Source organism: Notothenia rossii, assembly GCF_949606895.1.
Source record: "Notothenia rossii genome assembly, chromosome: 9".
Taxonomy (NCBI): Eukaryota; Metazoa; Chordata; class Actinopteri; order Perciformes; family Nototheniidae; genus Notothenia; species Notothenia rossii.
In genome coordinates, this window is record NC_136907.1 from 43,807,409 (window position 1) to 43,820,820 (window position 13,412).

The following is a 13,412-nucleotide window of genomic DNA, read 5'->3' on the forward strand; positions in this document are numbered from 1 at the left end:
TTGTCAGCATCCTAAAGGCCTCAAAAACAGGAAAGATGGTGACTAAAAATAATAATAATAATACCACCAATAACAATAGGTTCCTCGCACTTCGTGCTAGGACGCCGTTGGGTCCTCGCGCTCCGTGCTCGGGCCCTAATAATTAAAAAATATTAAAAGATTGGCATCAAAGGAGGACACATAGATTGATAGATATACAGTTATTAATAACATCTAAAAAAAAAAAAATGTAATTAAAAAAAAAAAAAAAGATTCCCCCCTGGCAACCCCTGGTGGCCCCCCGGGGGGTCAGGCCCCCACTTTGAAAAACACTGGGCTAAGCTAACGCAGTATATGCTCCGACCGTCCACACTCACAACAGCGGCCTATACAGACATAAATAAACCAGCGACTGTATTCACCATGACACAGACAGTCTGTGGTTTGTACTTGTTTAACTTTTGTCTAGTTTCTGAACAGAATGAGGAGCTGTGAGCTTGAGTGCTAACAGCTAACGGCTGATGTTGGTTTTCTGTGGTTCGCATTGAAGATGACGTCACGGCTCCGCCTACACTGCGTTACTATAGTTACTGCCCCAGCTACTAAACTGTAATGGAAACGCAGCATAAAGTGAGCCTGGCCGACCAAGGCCTAACTATAACGTACTAAGCCGTGCGAGGCGCTGCAGTGGAAATGCGCCATAAGCGCTGGGAACTAAGTGCTGGGAACTAAGTAAGGCAAAGTACTTGGTGTGAAAGCGGCTATATATATTATTCTGAAATGGACCAATCTGCACAATGACTACTTTTACTTTTGGTACTTTAACTATATTTTGATGATAATACTCGTTCTACTTTTACTTAACTTACATTTTGAATGCAGGACTTTTACTTGTAACAGAGTATTCCTACACTCTGGTACTTCTAATTTTACTCAAGTACAAGATCTTCCTCCAAGAGTACTTATTCCCCCTCTACCTACAGCCTTGGGGGAGGATTGTCTTGATGGATCGGGCCTTGAGCTCATCAGTTTACATGTGGCATTAGAATGTATCTCCAAATGTGAGTGACCACTTGTATCATACATTATTACAGACATGTACAATGACTGATGAAAAAGCATTGCTTACAGTCTGTGTGTTTGATGTGTGTGTGTGCTTTTATCTAACCAACCACGGAGTGTTTGTAATATGTTCAGATCAGGGGGGTTAAACTGATTTTAGTAACAGGGTCACATACAGCCACATCTGATCTCAAGTGGGCCCGACCAGTAAAAATAATATCATAATAACATATAAACAACAACAACTTCACCTTCCCTTTGTTTTAGTGCAAAAATTACATTCTGAAAATGTTCACATTTAATTAACTATATATTTACAAAAGATTAGGAACAACCTCACAAGAAAAATAAGAGCAATTTCAACAATTTAATACCTCAGTTTGATTACTGATTTACACCTCACAGAACACACTATCTACAAAACATTTATTCCCCAGTATCTGGAACTGACCAATATAGTGTTTCACTTTATGATCAAAACAATTGGTCAAGATCTAGAAAGGATTTTAAATTCATTTCCACATGATGTGTAGTAATCCTAACCCACCAGCATAAAAACTAAAGAGGGAACTACTAAGGAAGAAGGTTGAGATAACCCCCTGCCTTTTAAATGTATATAATGTACACATACAAAATACATAAAAGTTGGAAAATTGCAGTTAATGTCTTCTCTGTCATTTTTACAAAGTCATCCTGTGGGCCCGATGTTTGACACTCCTTGCTCAGATGTTCTGCTTTAGGATTGTAGTTGGTGATGACCTCCGGACAGAAGCAGGGGAGCTGCTGATAGAGCTGCTGTAAAGGCCGCTACACACCAAACTGATACCAAAAAACACGTCCCGACAGACCCAACTGTTGTGTCGCCTCACATCTCCTGCGTCTTAGCCAAACCGTTGCACTGGAACACACCGCAAAGACTTCAGCCGACGGCCAAGTAGCACGTACGCACTGCGCATGCGTGAGTCGCAATAACTCTCCTTACCAGCAGGCGGCGGTAGTGTGTATTCGTCATTCAAAAGAGGCAACCAGAAGACAGACTGCGTGATATACCAACCCAGTCTCACGGCATTTCATGTTAGTTACGACATTTAGGCCCAATCCCAAACCACTCCCTCGACCGTACCCCTCCGTGACGGAGTGAACTCCGTCTGTAGCCACACTCGCAGCTCAACGAGGCTCCCTCCTGTCAGATGGAGGGAGTAAATACAGCAGCAAGCTTTGGGACAAACTCCCCTCTCTCCGGCAGAAACAGGAAATGCCGTAACTGTATGTAACAACGGTTTCAAATCAGCATCTCTTTGACAAAAGGTTTAAATCAATAACTCAAATAAAACTCCAAACATCTTTCATTGTGTTTGTAAAGCTCTTTTAGTTTTAAACCTGATGTTTATAAGTTTCTTAGTTTTTGCAACGGTCTGTAAATATACACAACTTTATAATAAAATGCACACATTTACCTTTTTCTAGAATAAACACAGGTATGATCCTAAGTTAAAAACATATGAGGTTATCATGAGGTTGTTAACATCGCAGTTTATCAGTGGATGTTTGCTGGAACTACTTGTTAACCTCTTAACCCCGAGGGTCCCCCCAGTGGACCCCCCCCCCACCGTTTTTTACGAGACTATGTGTCTCAGGGCTTCTTAACATTTATGAAACTATTAATGTTCCATACCCTTTTAACAATAAGAAACTCAGCTAACTAACAATATGAACTATACGAAAAAATGCTAACTAATGCTAACGGACTTTTGCATAGCACTCACGGTAGCAATGCGCTTATTACTTATCGTCACTACACAAACAAGATATTTGATTAAAGCTGAGACTCCACAGATTCCACACATGTAATGTCATCACTGTAGGACCCCGAATTGTGGAGCTATCAGCCAGAAAAGAGAAACTAAACAACATCCGGTTTCAAAAATATTACAATAATTACGTCTTACCTTTTTTGGTTTGTGATCAAAAGTTGTGTTCACCGGAATAAAAACGCCGCTCAAGGTTAATCCAATGTCTTTTTGTCACGTAGAAATGTTTACTGATAATCCATCATCATATTTATAGCAATATACTGGGTATAAAGTTTTGCCGTCCAGGCTTGTACTTTCAGATGTGCTTTGTTTGCTTCTCTATTACGTCCGCAATGGTAATGTTTACGTGGATTTGGGAACTGCCCCTCGATTCTATTGGATATTTTGGTTAAGAAAAAGGTGTAAATCACCCAAATCGACCAGTGGGCTCCAGAGATATGGTCCTGCGTAAAGTATGAAGAATGCCAGCCAGCGTAAGAACATTACGCAGCCGACTTCATTTATTGTTTACTACCGTAAGTAAGCAGGAATTGCAGGACCCAGAGTGCAAGGAGCACAGAGCGGACAGCAGATAACGGAATTGCAGTTTTATTGCTTATAGATTATCAGAACATCAGATTTTCGGTGCAGTAATAGGTTAGTATTTTTCGCTCTGGGCTAATCCAGAGGCTCACTGTTAGCATTGTGGGGCCTAAGAGGATAACAGAGTATGTTTATTTTTATTTTTCACAACAGTTGTATTTGGATAGAATGAATACCTATAGTGATAATTCAAAGTAATACAATTATTTTTACAGTGAAAAAGGTCAAATGGAACCGATGGTTCCCAAATTACCCAGAGGTGACTCCGCCTGGACTTTATTTTTCTAAACCTCTCTAAAAAGGTCATATTTCACTTGTTTTGCATCAATCTTGATACAGGGGACTTGTTATATGTTATAGTTTGGATTCCTAAAGCTTTTAGTCTACTAACCCATCATTCAAGGGTGGTTTTCACTATAAGTAATGTTTTTTTTTTAGGCGGACATTATAATGTACATGTTTTTACTATGTTCCATCTGAATTTACTTTAAAATAAAAAAATCTATATTGATTCTGACACTTCTATATCCAACTCACAGATGTAACCTTGCTTTGAGAGAAAAGATTATTAATTTACCCCTTTTAGAAGTGAAGATATAGTCTTTGCTGTGTTAGTGGCATTTTGGAGCCTGAAACCTGAAAAACAGGCTCAGGGCTTAAGAGGTTAACAGCGTGTTTCCTGACGGACACACACAGCGGGACTCCGGTCAGGTAGAGGCCGGTCTCAAGTCAGCACCGCTGCAGACTCACTGTTTGAGGGCTTGATAGCCCACTCCCCCTCCACACCACTCCACACTCGTTGGTTTGGAACAGCACTTAATATTTCTGAGCCACAAGATGGCGGGCCAGAACATAATCAACGCCTAATTCAAGGAATTTATTTTGGTAAGAGGGCGCCGCGCCCCTGTTCCCCGGTTCAGAAACAACTCTGATATCGCTGATGACTCTCCCCATCAACACTCTGATGCGCAGTCAGATCCGCTGATTGGTTCACTGATGATATAGGCACCCAATCCAGAGCCTCTGGCTAGACCCGCCCCATATCACCAGATATCCAAAATACAGGACTGTCTCAGAAAATTAGAATATTGTGATAAAGTTCTTTATTTTCTGTAATGCAATTAAAAAAACAAAAATGTCATACATTCTGGATTCATTACAAATCAACTGAAATATTGCAAGCCTTTTATTATTTTAATATTGCTGATTATGGCATACAGCTTAAGAAAACTCAAAAATCCTATCTCAAAAAATTAGAATAGTTCCTCAGACCAAGTAAAAAAAAAAGATTTATAACAGCAAAACAGAATCAAACATTTGAAAATGTCCATTAATGCACTCAGTACTTGGTTGGGAATCCTTTTGCACGGATTACTGCATCAATGCGGCGTGGCATGGAGGCAATCAGCCTGTGGCATTGCTGAGGTGTTATGGATGCCCAGGATGCTTCAATAGCGGCCTTTAGCTCATTAGCATTGTTGGGTCTGGTGTCTTTCAGCTTCTTCTTCACAATACCCCACATATTCTCTATGGGGTTCAGGTCAGGGGAATTTGCAGGCCAATCGAGGACAGTAATGCCATGGTCAGTACACCAGTTACTGGTGGTTTTGGCACTGTGGGCAGGTGCCAGATCATGCTGGAAAATGAATTCCTCATCTCCATAGAGCTTTTCAGCAGACGGAAGCATGTAGTGCTCTAAAATCTCTTGGTACACAGCTGCATTTACTCTGGGCTTGATGAAACACAGTGGACCAACACCAGCAGCTGACATGGCTCCCCAAACCATCGCTGACTGTGGGAACTTCACACTGGATTTCAAGCAACTTGGATTTTGCTCCTCTCCAGCCTTTCTCCAGACTCTGGCGCCTTGACTTCCAAATGAAATACAAAACTTGCTTTCGTCTGAAAAGAGGACTTTGGACCACTGTGCAACTGTCCAGTGCTTCTTTTCCTTAGCCCAAGTCAAACGCCTCTTCCGTTGTCTTGAGTTCAGAAGTGGCTTGACCATGGGAATACGGCTATTGTAGCCCATTTCCCGGACACGTCTGTGAACAGTGACTTTTGATACCTGGACTCCAGCTTCAGTCCACTGTCTTTGAAGCTCCCCCAAATTCTGGAAGCGACTCTTCTTCACAATGCTGTTAAGGCTGCGGTCATCTCTCTTGGTTGTGCAGCGTTTCCTGCCACATTTCCCCCTTCCAACAGACTTTTTGTGGATGTGCTTTGAAACTGCACTCTGTGAACAGCTTGCTCTTTGAGAAATTTCTTTTTGTGTCTTACCCTCCTGATGGAGGGTGTCAATGACGGTCCTCTGGACAGCAGTCAGATCAGCAGTCTTCCCCATACTTGTGATTTAGTTTACTGAACCAAGCTGAGTGTTTTTCAAGGCTCAGGAAACCCTTGCAGGTGTTTCGAGTTAATTAGACGATTCAAGTGATTCGTTGAACACCCTACTAGTATACTTTTTCATGATATTCTAATATTTAGAGATAGGATATTTGAGTTTTCTTAAGCTGTATGCCATAATCAGCAATATTAAAATAATAAAAGGCTTGCAATATTTCAGTTGATTTGTAACAAATCCAGAATGTATGACATTTTTGTTTTTTTAATTGCATTACAGAAAATAAAGAACTTTATCACAATATTCTAATTTTCTGAGACAGTCCTGTATAGCGACCGATGGGAGTTGTCAGTTTTCACATTAAGTGAGTACCAAGCCTGTCGTAATTGTATTTAATAGCCTAATTATATTTTTTTATATTTTTGAATGAATGGCTCTTTGTAATTATTATCCCTAATTTAGCGTGTTTACTCTGTCGTTTCAGGAGCATATGTGTAGCCGGTCTGGGCCTACTTCTCAGCAGACCCTTGCTACGACTCTGCGTTGTGTTGTGCGTGTTTGATGGACAAGGAGATTCGGTTGTTGTCTTTAACCGAAACTGTGGCGTATTTATTCCTCTGCATGAAGTAAACACAATAATGCAGCAGCATTAATAAACATGGACGTCTGCAACACACCAGTCTCAGTCTGCCATACAAACAACTGAGAGACTAGTCCTTATAAAACATTCAGATATCAAATCTGTCACGATAGATCACAATACACTGTACAATTACAGTTACACTGGAAATGTATACACCACCGGCTAATTAGTATTTTTAGACATGTAAATAAAACAATAAAATAAACACATAGTACAAAACACAATAGACCAAAACATGGGAGCAACAAACATACCTGCATGAAGTAAACACAATAATGCAGCAGCATTAATAAACATGGACGTCTGCAACACACCAGTCTGTGGTGGGGAAAAGACGCCATTAAACATGCTGCAGGTGCTGTGTGTGAGTCCTCACAAGTGCTGCTAAACAGTACACTTAACTAAAAGTTTGCTAAAACACTCAAACTTCTGCAAAACAACTACACAGCAACACATTAGCACCATGGAATGATATTATAACCTTGTTTCACAGTTTAAGATTATATAAACACTGTAAACATCATTTAGAACAGAAATCTACAAAGAGCACATGACAAACTCTCCTCACCTCAGTCTGCCATACAAACAACTGAGTGAGAGAGGGTGCAACGCAGGTAGATGACGTCACTGCCGAAAGTGAAGACTTCAAAATAAAAGCATTAGCTCCCAAAACGGTCTTTTGTAGTAAACATACCAAAATAAAAGTGACAATAAATAATATTGGAACAATAAAATAAAACGTGAGGGATTATTGGTGGAATGCATTCCTGTATATTTATATACCTGCTACATATGCACCACCACTCCTCACCCTCCATGATCAAGCGGCTTCTCCAATTGTGTTGTCAATGTTTTGCCTGAACTTTGTTACTGTTCACATATAAGTAAAAATTACGTTTGAATGATTTAATGAGCTGGTGTTATTTTTTTCAAACCACACACCGAATGTTGGCTATTCAGCACCACGCGATGTCCACCTATTGATCCACTAATAGCGCCAGTGCACCCCGCAGCCTGATTGTGCGTGCTGTGTGTCATTCACTCTCAACATGGATAAAGTACAATAAGCATTCTTCAGGTGTAGGTAGATTCTCTATTCGTACATTATAGCCTATATGTGCAACTGTTGGTCCAATGTTGTAAAAAAAAAAAAAAAAAAAAAAAATCTCAAAATATTTTTTTCTTTTTTATTCTCAAAATTAAGGGCCAAATATTATTGCTGGCGGGCCAACAATAGCCCGCGGGCCGCCTGTTGCCGACCCATGGGGGGCGGTTTGGGAATGGGCCTAAATCTATTGATTGATTTTTTTCATCTCACACAGAACGACTATTTTAAAAGCAATGTATTTCTATTGGTAGTATGTTTCGTGCCTCCACCACGTCTTTTAGTCCTGTTAAATGTTGTACCATTATGTGCACTCTTTGTCATTGTGTCCTGCAGAGGGCAATGTTGTCTGCAGTGCGTCCAGGACGTGACGTCACTGACTATACCTTGCACCAGCGCCATATAGATAGAAGAGTTACGAAAACGGAAGTCCAAAAACGGTTATCGTCACGTGGTTCATGTAGATCAGGGTCGTTCCCCAGAAGTTCATGGCAGGCAATGTGAATGCATTAGCCGCTTTCACACTGCAGGACTTGCCGTACTTTAGTGCCGGCACTAAAGTACCACGGCACTGAATCCGCCAGGGGGCTATCGCATTCACACCGCAGTACTTTCCCTGAGGCAAGATTACGCTGACGCAGGGGCGGATCTAGAAAAATATTCATGAGGTGGCAAGAGGGTGGCAGGAGAATTTCAGGGGTGGCATCCCCTGGCAGAAGTATATGCTGATTTAATCGCAGTCATATCAATTAATGTTAACTTGGAAAGCCACAATATTAATATTTTAACTAAATAACATTTGGTGACACTATTGTGGCACATCCTATCAGCTGTCAATCACTGTTATGATTATTAAATCAACAATTTTTTTGGAGGAGTTAATGATGAATGTTCCTCAAGATGCTTGCTCACCTTCCTTCAAATTTGAAAGACAAGTAATTATATCATATATCAAAAGATTCAAAGGAACAGTTCAGCGCCCCACAACTTCATTGCAAACAGTTATAACCTTGACTTTACATCAGAGAGAACAAACATTAAAGAAGTGACTAACTGCATCAGTTAGGGTTAAAAAACGTGTATTCAGCTAAAACATATACATCGCTGCAGTTATTATCCAGTGGAAAGCCCTTACCTACTGGTATAGTTAAATCAAAGTGGTTACTTTTGTTTGGCTGGGCAGTGTAGTTTTACACACCGTCTTATTTGACTTTCTCTTTGACAGTTTTTTGGGAGCAGACCCCCACAAAGAAAAAAATATATTCACACACGTAAGGTCATCATCTTAACAGTTTATTATGCTCATCGAGTCATCCGTGAGCAGAGCATCAAGTTGGCATGCCTATTACAGCTGAATGAGGCGATTACCATCGTGTTCAGCAAAACGCCTCACAAACTTATTAAGATTTAAAGCTATGGTGCATTTTGATTCAATGCTGAGTACAGCCTGAAGAACATATCGAGGATTAAAAAAATAATGTCACAACAGGACTTAGAAAAGCTTGTCCATGCTTTTATCTTTAGTAGACTCGACTACTGCAATAGTGTATTCACAGGGCTCGCGCCAGGGCCCAGGGAGGGGTTACAAGGCTCACGTCTTGTGCTGCATTCACTTGCACTCGGACATTAGAGATTTTCTCTCATAAATGTCCAATGAGCCACAACTTTTCTTTACACACACACACACACACACACACACACACACACACACACACACACACACACACACACACACACACACACACACACACACACACACACACACACACACACACACACACACACACACACACACACACACACACACACACACACACACACACACACACACACACACACACACACACACACACACACACAGAGAAGCAGAAGCAGATTGTGTAGGCCTACTACTCAGCTATTTTAATAAGTTGAAAAATGAAGAAACAATAATACATTATACATAGACAGAAGTTATATATCAGAAAAAATGAATATCTATATAAAAAAATGTAAATGTTCAAGTTAAGCACAAGAACATGACACCACCCCGCCCCAAACCATATTTACACAAAGTTGCTCATGAAAGTTTAAATGAGCTAAAAGCCCTGAAAGAGGACTGTTTTGCAGAGCTTCTTTCTCATGCTCCCTTTCTGCAGGTCAAGAGAGGTGAGTTTGGCAATGTGGTGTAGGCTTATTTTCAGAAACACAGACACAACCAATGACAAAAAGTCGGAATAATGGTTGTCGATGCCAAACTGCGTCTCCTCAATGTGTTCCCCAAGCTGAAAAACATCCTCCGTTCCAATCTCCTCCCGGACGATGTAGGTGACTGTCGACACCTTTGGGGCTTGCCTTGTTGAAGCTTGGCGAATCACCCTCTCTGCAGCTCTCAGCACCTTCACTGTGCCTTGTGATGGAATCACTAGGCCACCGTTGTTTTTCAGTGCTAGGAGGTGGTAGCTCTCATCAAATGATTTCCCTCAAATTCCCCAAAAGACTCCTCACTGTGGTCTTTGCCCTCTTTTCTCTAGCCATGTCATTCTTCCTCTCTCGCTCGAGACTCTCCACTATTGCTAAAGCTTCATTGAGTCTGGCCTTAAGAGCAGTAGGAGAAGCAGGCAAGACATAGCTATGATCCTAGTAGAAAGAGGGAGGAACATGGTTTGAGTGATGTTTCACTTCACACACATCACTTTGACACAACTAGAGTATGGCCCACATTCTTTCTTATAGTCATCACCTGTCAAAGCCACTGCCTGCATTATGCGTGTGTGTGTGTGTGTGTGTGTGCCAGGAATGCATGTTCAACATGTCTTCAATTGTGTGTGTATGGGTTTATTTGTGAGTGTGTTTAATATGAGTGGCAGCGAACAAGAGAGATTTTACTTTGTCTAGGACCATTATGATATGATGTTGAAAATAGAAATACTCACATCATTAGGCTAAGGTTGTGAGTGTGAGGTTGAAGCTTCTGGGTCGTCCTGAGGGGCCACAGACAGGCTCTCTTCAGCTTTTCTGGAAGTAGATGTAGTCCTGCCCTTTTCCGGCTAAAATGAAGAAGCATAATACTTGAAAAGAATATATATATATATTAGGGCCGGGACTCGATTAAAAAAAATAATCTAATTAATTACAGGCTTTGTAATTAATTAATCGCAATTAATTGCATTTTTTATCACATATAAATATTTGACCTGAGAACAGTGAGAAGCAATTTTTTTCACATGGATTTTAGTATACCATTGAATAATGACTGAATACATAAGCTTAAGCAAAAAAACATTGTTTATTTTTTTCAAGGATGTACTTAACCAAGACAAACAGAAAAGTGCAATTTTTGCCATAAAGTGTAGCAATAGCATATTTAGGAATATAGTACATTTCAGAGATTCAGGTAGCCTATAGGTAGGTAGACCTTCTGTAAACTATAACACTTTGTTTTTTAAGTATAACACAATACTTTCAAGTACATTCAGAACATTGGAAACCCTGACTATTAGAAAACATCTCTCTGTTGCTTCAGAGGCCATAACAGACTTTGTTGATTTACCAACAGTTGATTTAAAAAATCTAATCAATTTCAGTCCAACTCTCTCAATAACCTTGACCAAAACAATAAACAGTTCAACATAAAGTGCCAGTTGCACCAACAACATAATAAATAGTTCAACATAAAGTGTACTGTACCATTTAAAATAAAATAAAAAAAGTGCCAGTGATTGACCTCAATCCCTCCTATTCTTCCAATATCCTGATGAAAAATAAAATCTCTCTGTTGCATAGGCCACTGTTTGATCAACGCGAATTGGGTGTGGGTCCTTGTACTCCGAGTCGGGCTAACGTCCACGCTAGCTTCCACACTAGCTGCTATAGGTTTTGCATTGAGGTGATACTTGAGGCTTGATGTGCTGCGGTGATACGCAAATTCCTTTTTGCATAATTTGCAAACAACCGTGCTTTTATCGATGCTTCCATCCGTCCGTTTTTTAAAACAAAATGTCCCATCCACGGGGCCAACCAAAGCAGTCTCATCAGCTTGTTCGTTCATGTTTGACTATTGTTCACTGTGGTTTGTTGTTGTTTGAAGTCATGAGCGTTAGTTGGTGCTCCAGTATAATCGGTACCCCTGAAACTCATCCAGTGAGAAACGTTCCGCGGTGCAAAAATAAGTGCGATTAAAATGCGTTAATTTTTGTGTAATTAATTAATCTTAATTAACGCGTTAAAGTCCCGGCCCTAATATATATACACACGCACACACACAGGTATAGGTATTTCGCCCTGCCCTGTTATTGATAATAGAATATTTACATTTATGAATGCTAATAGCCTTATGATGATACACCTACTCTTTGGAGGTGAACCGGGAAGCTGAAGATGGAGGGAATAACACCATCTCTGAGTCGGACAATCGGTCCTGTCCTGTCAAACTCGTCCTGCTTAAAATGCTCACTGCAAATCACGGATGACTCGCTTGCAGTGAACCCTTCCCTCCTCAAAGCAACTTCCCACTTCTTCCTCATATCTTGGTCTTTGGGAAACCTTCAAAATAAAAACGGGAGATTTGAGAGAGTCAACACAAAAAATGTTTAAGAAGGAGGTCAAGCTTATTTTCTTCCTTCTTCTTCCTAGATAGATTAGATTAGATTTTACTTTATTCATCCTACAACGGGGAAATTCACTTGTTACAGCAGCATATGATTTATAAAGTCTCACTTGGCCATAAACATAAGGTTTGCTGGCTACGATTTTGCTGGCGGACATCAATACAGTACAATAATATTCTATTTACAAAATACAACCAATAATAATGTTGAATCTTACTTGTGAAAAGTAATCCCCCGACCTTTGTTCGCAATCGTCCGCCGATTTGCACAGCAATACGCCGCACAGTGCTCTGGCATCTTGAAACCTCTGCTGTCTATGGGTAGAATGTCTGTACAATATGGGCAGGATGACTGGTCCAAGATGGCGGCCGTATTTCTTGCGCCCCAGCAGCCAATGCGGCGTCTACTTTTTATATGTCTATGCGCAAAACCACTTCACGGCGAGTACAAAAAAAAATGAGAGAAGAAGAACTACACGGGGGAGGGGGTATAAAGCCCACCTGCTGTACATGAGGCGTTTGTTTACTTTCCGACCTCAGACATGATGGAGTTCGCTCCGGTGTTGTAGTACGTGTGGTCATAACTACTTTAAAGTACAAAAAAACTACTCGCTCAGGTATGGATGTGGTTTTGTAGCGAGGAAAAAAATGGCTGCCTAACAAAAAAAAGTCTAACGGGGCGTGGTTTGCAATTCGCCCAGCCAATAGAAATAGAATAGAAATTGGCACTCTTTTATCACCAGGTTCGTACCACCTCTCTAGCAGGGACTGAAAATGGTCCCGGCGGTGTGAACGCAACATCATTGGTACTAACGGAACTAAAGAACCAAAGTACCAGGGAAAGTCCTGCGGTGTGAATGCGGCTATTGATAACAGGAGATAGAACTACGATTTTTGGTAATTATTAGTGAATAAAGGTTTTGATTTGCAATATTTATACAACAAATCTATATGTGTATGTATTTACATCAATATGTTTTAAAAAATAAAATAGAATTTGCTAGTATTAAGTGATAATATTAGGATTAGTGTGAACAACTAATTTACATGTTAGGCTAACAGTGCCTTGATTAAAGAGCGAGTTGCAGTTTATTTATAGCTTTGAATTCTTTAAAACCAATATTATCTTCTTAAACTTGTATGGTAGTCAGGAGCATCACTTTCTAATGTTTATTGATATATAGATGAACTGAATTTGAGTGAGTGGGGCAATGCGCAACGTTTGCAATGACAGTAGGAGACCTCCCTAATGGGGCCCCACCTTATCCAGACTAACTCCGGTCAGTGTCGCAAAT

General features: G+C 40.5%; 1 pseudogene across 1 annotated transcript; it reads right to left on the bottom strand.

Moving 5' to 3' along the window:
- Positions 1–8,806: 8,806 nt before the first annotated feature.
- LOC307019696 (THAP domain-containing protein 6-like) lies at positions 8,807–12,455 on the bottom strand (annotated as a pseudogene). The gene is made up of 4 exons (XR_013810568.1): positions 12,336–12,455; positions 11,861–12,053; positions 10,445–10,558; positions 8,807–10,148 (listed from the first exon to the last, which is right to left on the bottom strand). The product of XR_013810568.1 is annotated as a THAP domain-containing protein 6-like (transcript).
- Between the last annotated feature and the right edge of the window lie 957 nt (positions 12,456–13,412).